Below are 15,359 nucleotides of genomic sequence, written 5' to 3'. Positions count from 1 at the left end.
CCCTGAAGCTTCTTAATCATGGAGAATAAGGAGCATTTCCTTCTTTGTCTTTTGTACTATTGAGCTATCCTATGCTGTTGCATGATTAAATTTTTCTGTTGGGGTTATTGATTAGCAACCGGAAAATTTTAAGCAACAGCATCCTTTGGGCTTCTGGAATAAATATTCTTTGCTTCAATGATAGTGCTGAATATTTTAAATTCACAGCCAAAATCAGAGGACCTATTTAACATTGTTAAAATTGTCTTGTGGGGGGGGCTGGCTTTGCTTCATTTCAGGCTTAGATCTGTATATCTCTTCCAATAATCAGCAACAGGAAGAAGATCAATCTAAACTACGGACAATGATGCTAATTTACAATCTGCAGGTAATCTGGCAGCAAAAGGGGAGACTTTAAAAGCATTTTACCTGAGTTTATGGGTGCTGTCCTGCTCCCAATCCAGTTGAATGGGAATTGTGCCAATTGCCATTGACTTCAATGGGAGCAGCATGGAGCCTATTAGAAGTATCTCTTGCTATTAGTTGTTCATCATAAAGACCCATTTCACTTCAATTCAAGATTCTGGCCATCATCGTTAAGACCCTTAATGCTTTGGGGCCTGGTTACAGCACAGGCAACCTATTCTTTAAGAATTCTGAATCAGCTATGCTCTTCTGGGACAATGCAATGTAAAACTCTCCAGAGTTGGAGATCAAGGGTGAGCTTCTTTGCTGTGCCTGTAAGAGCTTGTAGATGTCTGTGTCATCTTTGTGCCCTCCTGATCCAAGGGTGGAGAAGGCCTCAGTGTAACTGAGGGCCTGTGGAACTCATGGCAGCCTCACTGGGCTGCTGTGTGAGCTGTAGCACTACCCTGAAGTTTGCAGTAATGCAGACCTTCCCCCAGCATGCCCTGTGTGCCAGAGCTAGAGTGAGGGTTCTTGCAGGGCAGCCTTACTGCTCTCTACCATAGTCCTGAACAAGAGGAATCCTCCCCAAGCTGGAGCTGGGGCTTTTAAAGCTCTTTAAACAGTGTAAAGGGGTCAGAGTTTGGGTGAAGATCTCACCAAGTCAAGGGTTTCCATGTGTAGAACAACCCTACTAAAGGAGATGAGATCCAGAACATTTTCAGAAAACCCTAATATTGACTATTTCTGCATTTAATTTAGTAGCACGTTGTTTGCCTGTTAGCACTGGGAACCTTAACATACTGTATATTCATGTAAAATAGTCTTGTACTATATTACATTTTCAAAGTGCATTCCCATCAGAATTAAGTGTGGTATGGCAGTTTCTCTTGGTCAAGGACTGCAGTAACTTGTAACCAGAAAAAGGTGAATGACAGCGATTGTGGTGGTGGTATAATATGTTAGGTATCCAGGGATCACCACCACTAACATATCCCTTTTCTTCCCTGTGATGTTCTGGCAGCAGTAAAACACAGACTGGATTTCAACAGGGTAGCCTATTTAAAAAAACAAAACAAAACAAAAAACTATTGTCCTATGAAACTGGATTGCACATTGCAGAATGGTTATTGTTAACTTTCTCTATGCACATATACATATAAAAAAAGCACCATTGATGTTTAGACCTTAACAATGTGAATCAAATATATCAGAGGCATAACAGTGCGCAGATAGCATGGTGGTGTGTGCTTTAAAAATATGCACAGTAATAAGTCCTATATCGGGCCCAACCAAATTCACGGCAGTGAAAAATGCATCATGGACTGTGAAATCTGATCTCCCCTGTGAAATGTGGCTGTTGTAAGGGAGACCAGATTTCAGAGAGTTGGGTGTTTGGGAATCCAGCTCTGAAGGCAGCATCACCGCCAGCAGCAGCACAGGAATGAGGGTGGCATTGTATGTGGGGGGGGTCATCAATTTGGGGGAGGGCGGGCTGGCCTTACAGGTGGGCGACTAGTCAGGAGTTACTGTGGTCACCCCCTCCATACACAGCCAGCCCCAATGCCTCTTTAACTACCAAGCACTGGGTCTGGCACCGGGGAGGGGCAGAGATGAGTGTGCACCAGGTTCCAGCTGCTAGTCCTGGATGGGCTGGAGAGGGACAGGACTTCCTCTTCTCCTGTACGGGCTGCTCCCGAGGCCAGGTTACACCCATCTCTGAGAACCTTCCCTGGCTGCAGGAAGCTCCACGGCTGCTGGTTGGGAGCCCAGCTCTGAAGGCAGTGCTGCTGCCAGCAGCAGTGCAGAAATAAGGGTGGCATGATATGGTATTGCCTCCCATTACCCTGTTTTGGGTCAGTTACAATACTGTGAAATTTCAGATTTAAATATCTGACCCTGTGAAATTTATGATTTTTAAAATCGTATGACCGTGAAATTGACCAGAATGGACTGTGAGTTTGGTAGGGCCCTAGTAATAAATATTTGTCTATATACTTGGTCTATTGTCTCTGGCAGAGTGTAAGTTTCTTGGAGCAGAAACCATGTTTTCCATTATGTTAGTATTGTCCTGAGGATAACACTGATGCTTAGGAAAGTCTATTGTTTTTGATGGTATGCCATCCGTTTCATGGTACCATAGTTGAGTTGTTAATTTAGCTTAAAAGAGTACATGGCTGTTAAATAACTCATTATGGGAGTTCCAGTAGATCATCTATAAAATCTAACTGTAGTTATAAAGCTAACACTCTGCCTTGGATCAACATATAAGGGCACATAGAAGTAAGAAGGAGCCCTGTACTTTTATCCAAGGAGGTAATTTCGTTCCTAACTTGTACAGTACACACAGAGTATAAATTGCTATAACCAAAATCTGGCACCTTTTAGTGGCATCAGCAATGCATTCCCATTGGCCACATGCACTCTCAATAAAATACTTGAGCTAAAATTGTTAATGTAAAACTATAAAATGATATGTCCTAACACTCTGGTAAACAGTTTATTGGTGTGTTTTTGTGTGAATTTCTATCAGTCTACCAGCATTTTTTGAAGATCCCATCATTGTACCATTTAGGCTGACACAGAGGACAGCTGCATCTGTCCAGAAGGGAGAATCATTGGTATCTCCCTTTGAGTACTCTGGCTTGTTTTCTTCTGCTTGGGCTCTTTGCGCAATGCTGCACTGAAGACGTGAATCTGAACCTCGGAGTAAATTTTTTTTTCAATTTTAAAACACTTCTAAAACCAAGAGCTTTTGCCTTTAAAAGCATTTCCCTGGCATAAAGAGCTGTGTCACAGGATGTTAGATTTCAGGATATAGGGTAAAATTTTGGCCCGTGTTGTGTGGGTGGGATAGAATGTAGTGAACCTGTCTCTCCACTGCTCCCAGTGCACTCATGTGAGAGCAGAGCAGAATATGGACCTTGTGCTCCTTTGAATGCCAGGTGGGAACCTACCTGGCATCACTCCACAGGTACTATGGTCAGCCCACTTTGGGATAATGCCAGACCCCTGATTGTCCTTCAGGCATGCTACCTTTGACATTAGGTGCTAGTGCTAGTGGCAGGGTTTGCTGCTCATTTGGAGCAGCAGCAAGTAGTGCTTCAAAGCAACCCCTGAGCCATGTTGCCAGCATGCCTCACGTTCAGAAAGGCAAGAGTGTGCCCCTACTTTGTGAAATATATGCAACCTTCCCCAAAACTCCCTTCAGTGCCAGTTACATTGTTTCCTCATTAATTTTAAATCCTTGTTTGGCAGCAACTGATTCTTTGAACCATTAATCATACCCAAGCTAAGCTTGACATCAAGAAAACACTCCATTCAGTATGTGCAAGGAAGCTGATGCACTGTCTGCTTTTAATGTTGACAGTCTCAGAATTTCAGAGGGCACTAAATGTCACCATTGGATGTCACCTTTCTCAGAAAAAGGGCATTCCTTGTGTTAATTCCTCCCATTTCAGATTGTCCATTTTAATTGTCCTTTTTCTGTGTTGTGCTTTGTGAGGCTGAGGCCTAGATTTGCCTCAAAATAGGATTGGCAGTAGCACTATTTATTGATGGTAAAATGTAGATAAGCTGCAATGTAAAGACTCACCAGCGTTTATACTCATTGACAGCTAGAAGTGTATTGCTTCTGTGGGCGGATAGGACCCCAGCAATTCAGTTAAAGTTACTGTTTCTACTCTAAATAAATACTTTGTTTTGCAAATGGATTCAGTCCATCACATTCTGACTGAACAATAAGGCATCTGACTCCTTGCCACTTCTTATGTAAAGTATCCTTATGTTTGTTTCCAAAAGTGAAATCTCTGGGCTTGATCCTGTGTCTGCTGAAGTGACAGGCAATCACTGATGTCAGCAAGAGTAGGATTGGCCACTGTGTTTTGATTCAGGCAGTGGCTGAGTAATCAAAGAGTTTGGATTTTGGTATCTGTAAATGTATGTAAGCTGTCCTCTTCTAAAGTCTACTTGTAATCACAAATACCGTGTGTATATTCGTATTAAACCTATTGGTTCTTTTTAATTACCTATCTTATTGGAAATGGTTTCAATTATTTCACCTTTCCTCATAATAAATATTAAGCAAATGAAAATTACTACAATAAACAAGCCAAGTGACTGCTATAGCCGAGTTACTTGTCTACACTGAAAGGAGGCACACAACCCACTCAGGTATAGCAGGGATCCAGATGAGATCTGTGTTCTACTGAACATATTCTGTTTATTGTTTTGTTTCCTTCCTTCTTTTCTTTTGATGAGTAATGAACACTTGCAGCTCCTATTGACTTCAGTGGGAATTGCAGCTCATCAGCATTAATCAGGATGTGGCCCTTTCATGGGAGGTTTTCAAGGCACATTGAGCCCTGGGGCTTGTGCCACTATTAAAAAAAAGTCTTGCTTGTAATAATAGATATCAAGTCCAGGTGTTTTCACCATTCTTAGGTTATCACATCTCAGAGGCCAAGTCACTTAGTCTATCCTTAAACATTCCTTTCTTAGGAGCTAGGCAGTACAGATAGTAACTGCACTAGAGGACACATTCTACCCTTACTTTTTCACAAGCAACCTATGTCACTGGAATGAGTGTTCAGTTCAGGATCAGAGAGCATTAAAAATGTATGTGGCAAGTTTTCAAAATTGCCATGCACAATTGCCCACCTACACTTGTATGAGAATTCACCATGCTGGCATCTAGGCATGTACTCGAATAATTATTTCCGCATGCAAATACTTGCTCTGCACACACAGTTAAAGTAACTGCACATGCAAATATAGATACTCACTTAGAGATAAGGCTTGAAAATGTGTGGCCAAGTACACAAAAGTCAGTGTTATGAGCCCCTTAGCGTCATGAGAACTAAATTTAACTGTGGTTTGATTTTCAAAGATGTTAGTGACTTAAGCAGCAGTCATGAGAGCTTAGTGCCTTTGAAAATTAGGCCATATTTTTAAGAAAAAGGGGGAAAACTGGTTGTGTTTTTAAAAGCAAGCAGTGAATTTTGTTTTATTGATCAGGTGAATAATTATTTATATTTGTAATGGAAAGAAAACCCTTTTGGGGATCAGTTTTTGCTTATGAGGGAGACTGAGAGTGAAAGAGAGAAAGTGAATACTCATACGTTAAATTTTGCTGCAGAAGTCAAAGTTTAGCTGTCTGCTTTCTGCTTGAGTTGTCAGTAGTAATGAATAATGGATGTCATAAGGGGGTTGCCTTTACACTGCTATGGTTACAGTCGCTAGCCTTGGTGCTGAAGTGGAGGCACGACAAAAAGGGAAATTAATTCACAGCATAAACTCTGTAACGCCTGATCAAAAGTTGTAAATGAGAAATATGCATTTCCTATATAAACAAAAATAAAAAAGTAGACAATACCAGCCATTTCACCGAGTTTCAATACTGAATTTATTGTATAAATATAATTTTTACCATGAGTTGAGAATATAATTGGAGTCATATGGCATGGTATTGTCATTCTCAGCATAGCACTACATCAGTTTAAAAAAATAGCCATATTAGGCTGAATCCTGCATATATTACTCTGCCTTTACTTAGAGAAGACTCTCACTGAGGTCAATGTGTAAAGGCTGAGTCAGGTCATCCTCAAGGCATTGTTATACGTAAGAGATTTTAAACCTCTTTTTCTTAATGCAGTAAACAAAAATGTTGAAATTAACAGTATTTGTATTTTTTAACAAAATATAGCTAAATGCTAGGGTTAATTTTCTACCCCAAAATGATGTTTTAAAAATATCCTCCGAGTCAAGACTTTAGGGATCTCATAAATAGTCCTTGCTCTCAGCTGTAATACCGAATATTCAATTGAGCTACTTATCTGACTGATTGTTTGTGGGACCAGGCCTTTAAAATGTAATTGCACTTATGAAGTAAATGCTGACTCTTTTGTGAATAGGCCTTTCCCCTGAGTGAAATGGCAGAACCTTTCCATTTATATTAATTCATAATTTTTAAAGCACTATGAGTCTTCTGTTTGTTGTTATTTTTGCAACTCCCCCCACCAATAGGGAAATACCAAAGCGTGTTTTTACTATATTTTATATGCAAACTGTTTGTTTATGAAAGAGTATTTTATCTTAGTTTAAGTCCCAGCTTCTAAGCTCTTCGAATATTACCTTTACTGAGAAGGAATATATAAGAAGTCTAGTACAGTATCTTTTAGAGGATTTATGGTAACGCTGCTGAATTTAGCTGATCATAAACAGCATGGTGAGCCCCTTAGGGTCTCTTCATTTTCCTGACACACTCCACTGCTGCCCCATTAACACTTCATCTGTTATTGCCATATACTCAGTTTAATGAGTATCTTTGAATTTGGAGCCCTACATAAGAAACAATAGCTAAAACAACTGATGCACCTACTATAGCTTTCAATACAGTTTCTAATTCCTTCTCCTAGCTTTAGTTTTTTTTTTAAGCAAAATGAGTAAGTTTTTAATCTTCAGCAATATTTCATTATATCATGAGTTTTTCTTTAATTACAGGAGACAGTAATGCCAAACAATGAATAATAGCTTAAAACATGATACTGTATCTGCATTATAGGTGAACATATATTGAATATATGCTAGAGAAGGCATTTTCTTATCTTAAAATTAGTCCTATTAACACTAAATCTTTAATGTGAAAAAAGATTACTAGAGTTATATTGTCAAAACAGAATATTATAGATACTAAGAAAACTTTAAAAACAACAGAGTTTGAGTCTGATTTCTGGTACCAGTGTGAATCCAAGTAACTTGTGTAAAAGGTGGAATCTGGCTTATGACATTATTATTAGATTTGATTTATAAAACTGAATTTATCACACTGTTCTAAGCACAACACATGTAAAATTAACAGTACAATAAACAGTTAACACTTAGTCAGATAAAGGACTCTCCAAGATTTAAAGCCTGAAATGCATTATAGGATTTAAATCCCATTTTAATTTTGTATTGGTTACAAACTGATCAGTTAAAGCAGTAAAATATTACAAAAGTCACCTTACATCCTTAATTTTACGGGGCACAATAAAAGGCTTGAATAATTGAATAAACGTTTAGACCATTTTTATTCCAGTAAATTGTCTGCAGAAATCAGTTATCTATATTAAAAATGTATTCTAATGTGTATTTATTATAAACTTTAGTTTAAAAGATAAAAAAACACACGAGATTCTGTTTTTTTAAGCTTGCTGCTTTTTAGCTGAGTGTTTTTTTTTTCCTTTTAGAAAATGAATCTGGAGGAAAATTGGTAAATCTAATCCAGTGGACCTACAAGCACCCTGACAGGCTCAGAAAGCAGAGTCTGGACCAAAGAGCAATTACCCCACCAAACGATTTCAGGTACAATTGACCTAAATATACCACTCTCTTGAGATTAGTGACAAGAGTTCATTTCCTGTAGTGCTTTTCCCATTTGCTACTCCTGGTAACCACTGTGATCTTATCTGCCTGGTGCTTCATGACTTCTGGGATGCATTTAAGAGTTCTGCTGTGCATTCTCTTTAAACAGACAACTCATGCAAAAAAGAGCCATTTGCAGTTAAATTAGGTGATGCATATATTGTTCTTGCTGCTGAAGTTATATAGAGCAGGAAGGAGTGCCTGAATCCTTGTGGACCTGACTGCAATAGAATTCTTTGATCTGTCAAATCAAAAAAGTGGTGCTAGTTATCCTAAAACAGACACAGATTTTAAAAAAATAGAACTGAGGATTCAACTTGCAGCAATGAATGGTTAGTAGTGTTTGCTAATTGTGTTCTTTTTTTATATTTATCAAAAGTGACCTTCTTTAATGTCATTTCATTTAGAGCCTTCAGACAATCCATGCAGTTTTCCCATGGAAGCAAAAAGTCAATCCACTCTTCTAATTTAGCTTATGAATGTACATGGATGCAACTGAACTGAAGTTAGACCCTGGTAATGTTACAATATATTGCAATATTGGCACTTTAGGAGTCAATTTTTAAAATCTGTACCTCTGGACTTGTGCAAGATGACAAATAAATCATCATCCCCTAATATGGAATATTAAGAAATATATGACAAGACCTTTGGAGTTCATTGGGGAAAAGAAAGACCTAATTATTTTGTCTACAACCTACCCCAATTGTCTTTGTTATTAGTGAAATCCCTAGAGTATATGGAAATTTGAGAATTTAGTGTCAAGTTCCATGCACTTCAGCTTTTTGGGAGCTGCCTATTTACAAAGTTTTATGAAGAAGGTCACAATTGTTCTAATTATTTTCTTGTGTATTGGTTATGTTTTCCCCAGAGAACACTACAATACTCATATGTTTTGTATAGGGAAAATACTCTGTTAATAGTGCTTTTCCCAGAGCTGTAAAAGGACCTCCTCCCCGGTGTGTGTTAGAGGACGCACAGTTAACTTGGAAACAGAGTAATGTTTATGCTTATAAATTCAGTTGGTTTTGTCTGATGCCAATGGGCAACCCTTGTGAACATAGGGAAATAGTTCCAGGACTCTTGAGGGAAAAAAAACAAGAGAACTGTAAACATCATTGAAGTTTGTGAATTTCAAATTAAGCAGAAGGGGAGTTATATATTTTAACTTTATAAAGAATGTACATAAGAATGATACTTGCCACTGATACAGTGCTTTTTATCCATTGCTCCTGTGGCCTTCTACCAAGAAGTGTAAGCGTTATTATCCCTATTTTACAATGGGAAACTGAGGCACAGAAAGATTAGATGTGGGATTCTCAAGGGGGACTTAGGCACTACAATTCTTTCCCCCTTTTAACTTTTAGCCCAGTGCTTAGAGCACTCAAGTAGGATACAGGAGATCTGAATTCAATTCTCACCGCCACCTAATGTGGAGAAGGAATTTTAACTTGTCTCCCACATCCCAGGTGAATACGCTAAGCACTGGGCAATAGGATATGGTGGGGTGGAGGTTTCTCACTTTCCTGTTTAAGCTCTTCCATTTTTCATAAAGTACTTAAATATACATTGGGCCAGAGCAAGAATGAGAATGACTCTATAATCCAGTAGTTAAGGCCCTCACCTGAAAGGGAGGACGCCAGGTTCCAGTTCTCCTACTTCAATAACAATTTAATTATTTATACACAGTGGAACAGCTTCAACGGGAGAGACTGAGAGAGACCTGCCCAGCATATACCACAGCCCAGTGTTTAGGGCTCTCTTTTGGGAAGTAGTGCTCTAAGAATTGGGCTGAAAGTTTATGAGGGGGTAACCACCTCCTCCTCCAATCTTTTTGTGAGGGTTTAGACTTCCTCCTAGCACACCTACTGAATTGGACTCCAAAGGGAAGACAGGCAGTGGGAACACCTATTTCGTGAATCCCACTGGGGCTGAGGCATGCGCTAGGTGTTAAGTTATTAAGCAGAATTAGGACTGAGGAGTCTAGGCCCATGTGGCCAGCTGCTGAAATTTAGAAATCTAGGGACTTTAGGCACCTCCAGGGTTAGGTGGCAGCTGAGTGGACTTAGGTACTTTAAAGTGGCAGTTAAGCGCCTACATCCCCCTTGTGAATCCCACTCTGAATGACTTACCCAAGGTCATATAGTAGGTGAATGGCAGAACTAGGGATAAAATCCAAGTGTCCCAACCTACACTATGGTACCTTACCCACTAGAACAAACTTAAACAGGGTTTATGTTTACAGGAGGGTCCTATTAACTAGAGTAATGTTTTTGAATGAATAAGCGAAGTAGCTACCACTCTGTACTGTGCTCTAGCTAGGCTTCAGTTGAAGTATGATCGGTCTTGTACACCACATTAAAAAAAATACACGGATGCAATGGAGGGAATTTAGAGGAAGGCAACCAACTACCAATTCATAAATAAAGTTTGGAATATAAAAACTTTAGGGAAAGGTTAGGAGAACTGGATTATTACAGTCTAGAGAAAAGACAAATGAAATCAAAATGGATCAATTATTTCTATTAGTCAATGAGGAAAGAACAAGTGGTAATGGGATTAAGTTACAGCAAGGAAAATTTAGATTAAATATTGGGGAAAATGTACCTTGTGAAGTCTCCTCCCATCTACACTGAAGTAGTAGGGATACACAGCATATCAGAGAGGAAAATATAGCCTTTAGAATGTAACCATAAGAAGAGTCAGGCAGTGGAACAGGCTGCCAAAGAGTGACTAAACACCCACTTTGTAAGGATGGGTGAGGACAGAAGTGCTCTTTAGATTGCAAGTGCTCTGTGTCATCCTTCCTGGTGGTCTCCTGAATTAAACATTCTGACAACCAAGCAATGGGAGACTGTGCATTGAAAAGTTCATGGGTTCATGAAGGAATCTCTCTGTTTCAAAGTGATCCAAAGAATAAAAGATCTAGAAAACCACCGGTTTAAGGAATGAAGGACTTAATCCTGCCATAACACTGAGAAGACCTGAAGAAGAGCTCTGTGTGGCTTGCAAGCTTCTCTCTCTCACCAGCAGGACTTGGTACAATAAAAGACATTACCTCACCCACCTTGTCTTTATAACTCCAAGGGACAGACTAGATGACTCACAAGCAGTTGCCTCTGGCTCAAATGAGGTTGTATTGAAATATTTACATATTCTTCCCCGCCCCCCAGAGTATCCCAAACTTGCTTTCTGCATTTTACAAATGGAGAAAGTTCAGCTTGTCTCTTATTGACTCTGTTATAATTCTACAAGGGCCCAACCCTGCAACAACCCCACAGAAATATCTATTATTATATTTTTGCCTGAGTAAATAGCACTGCAATAAGACCTGATCTCTGCAGTGCTACGTCAGACACACATTTTGTCATAAAAATTGTTTTTAAGTTAAAAATATTTATGAAGCTTGAATACAAACAATGGATACATAAATACACAAATGAACAATAGGCTAGAATGGGAAAATAAATCAATTTAAAACGTAGGAATCAGCTCCTGCAAACCATTCTCACACAAGTACTTCTTACAAATGTAGCAGCCCCTTTGAGGAATGCTCACTAAATAATGGGGACCTTATTTTGAAGCTTATGTTACGGCCCATCTTGCAAAATGCTAAGCTAAGTACCTCCTGAACAGTGCTGAAATCTATATATCTTTGATGATAATGCTCAGTACCTCACAGGAGGTGCTCATCTCCTTATGGAATTATGTTCTTTAGAAAGTAAAGTCATGATGGCAGGAACTGTGGGCCAGCTACAGTCCCTCTCCTCCCCACCCCAGCTATATTCCCTTTGTGCTGCCACAGTGGTACAAAGGGACTGTTAAGCTACTCTAAATGGGCTGCTGAGGATTTCCTAGAGTGGGAGAATCCCTAGCTGGTTTAATTAGCTCTATGCCACTCCTGGCTAGTTTCCAGTGTCCTAGGAAATAAGGGGAAGTGAGTAAGGTGTACCAGGAGTCAGGGGATTAGTCTAGTACTTAAGTAACCTGGGTTTAAGTCCCTGCTATGCCATATACTTCTTGTGTGACCATAGGCAAGTCACTTAGCCTCTCTGTATCTCAGTTTCCTATTTATAAAATGGGAACAAAAGTGTTTCCCTATTGTGTTGTAAATGTGTATATATGCATTAAGTTATGAAGCATTCAGATATTATGGGGGCGGGGGGCTGAACTGATCCCTAGCCGCTCTGATGATTGGATGGAACACAAAGGTTTAGCCAGCTGCCTTTGCCCCACCTCTCTCGGGAAATGTACCGAACAAAACTCGGACAGACTCAAGGATAACAGCTTTTGACCATATTTTTATCTGTGAGGTCCTTAATTCATAGAGTGCTATATAAATAAATAAATTAATAAAAAACAAAATGGCAAGAGACCATCAATATCATATAGGCTCTTTCAGTCAATTATAAATAGTCAACTACCAATGGCAGTATCTATACATAATAGTGTACATTCTCACTTTGTGGATTCCGTTCTCCTCCCTTTGAAGTCAATGAGAGTTTAGTCAGTTTTCAGTAACTTCCAATATTTCATTAATAATCCAGTCATCATCATTCTTCACTTCCCTCCTCAGCAGGGATGAATGGTGTGTACGCTCAATCACACCATGCATGTATATGGATAGTGATAGAAAAGTACGGCGGCAGAAATCAAAATATTGCATTGAGTTAGGTTAGCCAGATTCTTGCAAATATACTGTCACGATGACAGGTTCACATTAGCTGTTGGCAGGATGAGATAAGTCTTCTTAATATGACCTTCTAAAAAAAGTGAGCGTTTAGTAATCAAAACATCACACATTTCTAAATTTAGTGTTTATATATAACCACTGTAAATTTTAGTAGAGGAAATCATGATATAAAAACTGTATTTCTTTCTCTCTCTAAATTTCATTGGTTGCAAAAATGAGACACCAGGCTCTTTAAATTATAGTTCATAGACACCATCTCTGCTCCCATGCACAGGCATAGCTTTTTAGATCACATGAGCCAATCAACTGTGATTGATCACAGGCTGCTGCTGCTGTTAGCAGGCTAAAGAGAGCAGTTATGTTGAAGCTAAAAACGTCAGGGAAGGGTCATATATACCAATAAGAATTAGAAAAGAAAATGTTTCTAGTGTTTTCAAGGATATATAGCTCAGCCTGCTAGAAAATGTAATCTTTAAATCATCCTGAAAATTGTGTGGGATATAAAATCAAATTAAATCCAATATCCAAGAGTATGTTGCCTCACTGCATCTGGAGATATGTGTAAATTCCCACATATCCAGGTGAGAGCATAGCCCAAGAATATATTTTTAAGGATGCTGCTGATGATAGTGTTGATAATTTACACAACATACACTTAGCATATTTTTTCAGTAATTTTAAAAAGAAGAGATTAAAATGATTTAGGTTAGCCAGATCCATACAGTTTCATAATCTCTGTCCAACTAGCTCTTGCAGCATGATTAGACAGCACGCATTACACTATCCTCAAAGGACTCTTCTACTTTTTTAAACCTATTATTTGTATTATATTTATTTTTTAGTCAACAAAAAGGTGCACATTTTAATTGCACCTCAGGTGAACCAGCTCGTGCTGCATTACTACTGCACCCAATATGTTTATTACAGTCACAGCAAATATAACAGGCCTGTTCCAAAACATATCAAAGTCAATGGAAAGACTCCCATTGATTTAATGGGCTTTATCAAGGTGTTCAAGGAATGCAGGATCAGGTCCATAATATATTGTTGACACACTAGAATATTCATGTTAGTAGAATGTGGGACAACTCTCACTTATCAGAGAGACACCTTTTCCTGAGGAGCTCCTGGATCTATCATACTGGGGGGAGGGATAGCTCAGTGATTTGAGCATTGGCCTGCTAAACTCAGGGTTGTGAGTTCAATCCTTGAGGGGGCCACTTAGGGATCTGGGGTAAAATCAGTACTTGGTCCTGCTAGTGAAGGCAGGGGGCTGGATTTGATGACCTTTCAAGGTCTCTTCCAGTTCTAGGAGATAGGCCTTTAAATTAAATTAATGGAGATATCCTAACAGCCCCCCACCCCCTGCCATAATTCCAGAATCCACTGACTTTTAACTAATCACTGTACTTAAAAGCTAGTAATGTATCTCACAATGGTCTGCACGTGCCTCCTAAACAATTTCACTAACATAACCTTGTGATTTCATTTCTCAGTCCCCAATCCCTTCTACAGAAATAAAGAAAAAGAGAATTAATTTACACTAGTAGAATAATATAAAATAGGTTTGCCTTCATCATTATTATTAGCATCAGAGTTTCACTCAGACCCCTGAAGGACAGTGCTGTGCGAAGTGTGAGCAAATGGGTCTCATAAAACAGATATCTGTTCAGCTTCTTTGCTGTGGTCCTTTGCTTCACTTATCCTCTATCAGCCGATGCAATGGGTGATCAGGGGAAGAAGAATATTGTTTGTTTTACTAAATTAAATCTAAAATTAACAAGTGAAGGCCTATATAAAATACTTAAAGATAGAATTAGATTTTTACACACACAGGAAAAAAAATGTTTGCAAAACTCCAGAACTCCACACACTAACCAGCCTTTGTCAGTTTCCTACTTGGGACTCCGGGTAGCACAGGAATCACAGCCTGGAGTAAGCAGGTTGGTAGTGAGGCTAGAGAGGGCCAAAACATGCTGTTTCATGACCCAGTGTAAAAATGCCAAAAATAATCTCAAACATACTTTATTAAACAAATGCAGAAAATCAAAATTTATAAATATGAGAGGCAGCACTGTCTCAAATTAGAGCAGGAAACTTAAAGCCAGGCCACCTGGGTTCTAATCTCTGCTCTGCCACAAAATTATTGTTGTTGATGTGGACAAGTTGCTTTGGCCAAGATCCATATTTAGGCATCTGAAGAAATGGCCTGATTTCCACAAGTACCTACCACTCACAACTCCCATTGATTCCTCTTATTTAAATGAGGATTTAGGTACCTAACATTAGACACCCTAGTTGCTTGCAAATGTTGGCCTTAATTTCTCTGTGCCTCACTTTCCTGATCAGTCAAATAATAAGTATAATACTTATCCACTTTTATTTAAAGTGCTTTGAAATCATTGTATGAAAAGTGCTATATTAGTGCAAAGTAGCTAATTTTATCCTACTGTTAAGGGTAAAGGCAAATTCACAGTGCTGGAGCATGTTTGTTTCTTTGGTCTGAAAGCAATTTGCTATAGATAAAGTGTGATTCGGATGTCTGTGTTAAGCAGTTGTATTTAGCTTTAAAGATAGTGATACTGGACGTGTGCTAAGTGAACTAGAACTTCCAAAATGCACTGCAAAATTATCAGGATCACTGGAGCACGATTGCTACTGTGTGTTTAGTCTGTAAAATAAGATTAGTGAAATACACTATATGGCTGAAACTGAAATGTAAAGACACAGAAATGGGAATAAGAAAACAGGTGTGAAGTTTTATTCCGAGTTAAGTATCTTATTTAAATTTGAAATCCCTTTGACACTGTGGCTCTTTTGCATGTCTTCTATTGAGTATGTTATTGTTTGAGACAGTTAAAAGTTGCTAAGAAGTAAG

The 15,359-nt window shown here is 38.8% G+C and overlaps 1 protein-coding gene across 11 annotated transcripts in view; it reads left to right on the top strand.

The window, feature by feature from the left end:
- Positions 1-15,359, top strand: part of MYT1L (myelin transcription factor 1 like) — a 382,005-nt gene that overhangs the window by 105,417 nt on the left and 261,229 nt on the right. For all 11 annotated transcript variants that reach the window (XM_054024376.1, XM_054024375.1, XM_054024374.1 and 8 more), the window contains exon 2: positions 7,614-7,728. The gene's annotated coding sequence lies outside the window, so the exon portion shown is untranslated. The remainder of the gene's footprint in view (positions 1-7,613; positions 7,729-15,359) is intronic.

The sequence above is a fragment of the Malaclemys terrapin genome, chromosome 3, assembly GCF_027887155.1.
Source record: "Malaclemys terrapin pileata isolate rMalTer1 chromosome 3, rMalTer1.hap1, whole genome shotgun sequence".
Taxonomy (NCBI): Eukaryota; Metazoa; Chordata; order Testudines; family Emydidae; genus Malaclemys; species Malaclemys terrapin.
This window is presented reverse-complemented; position numbering and strand designations above follow the sequence as displayed.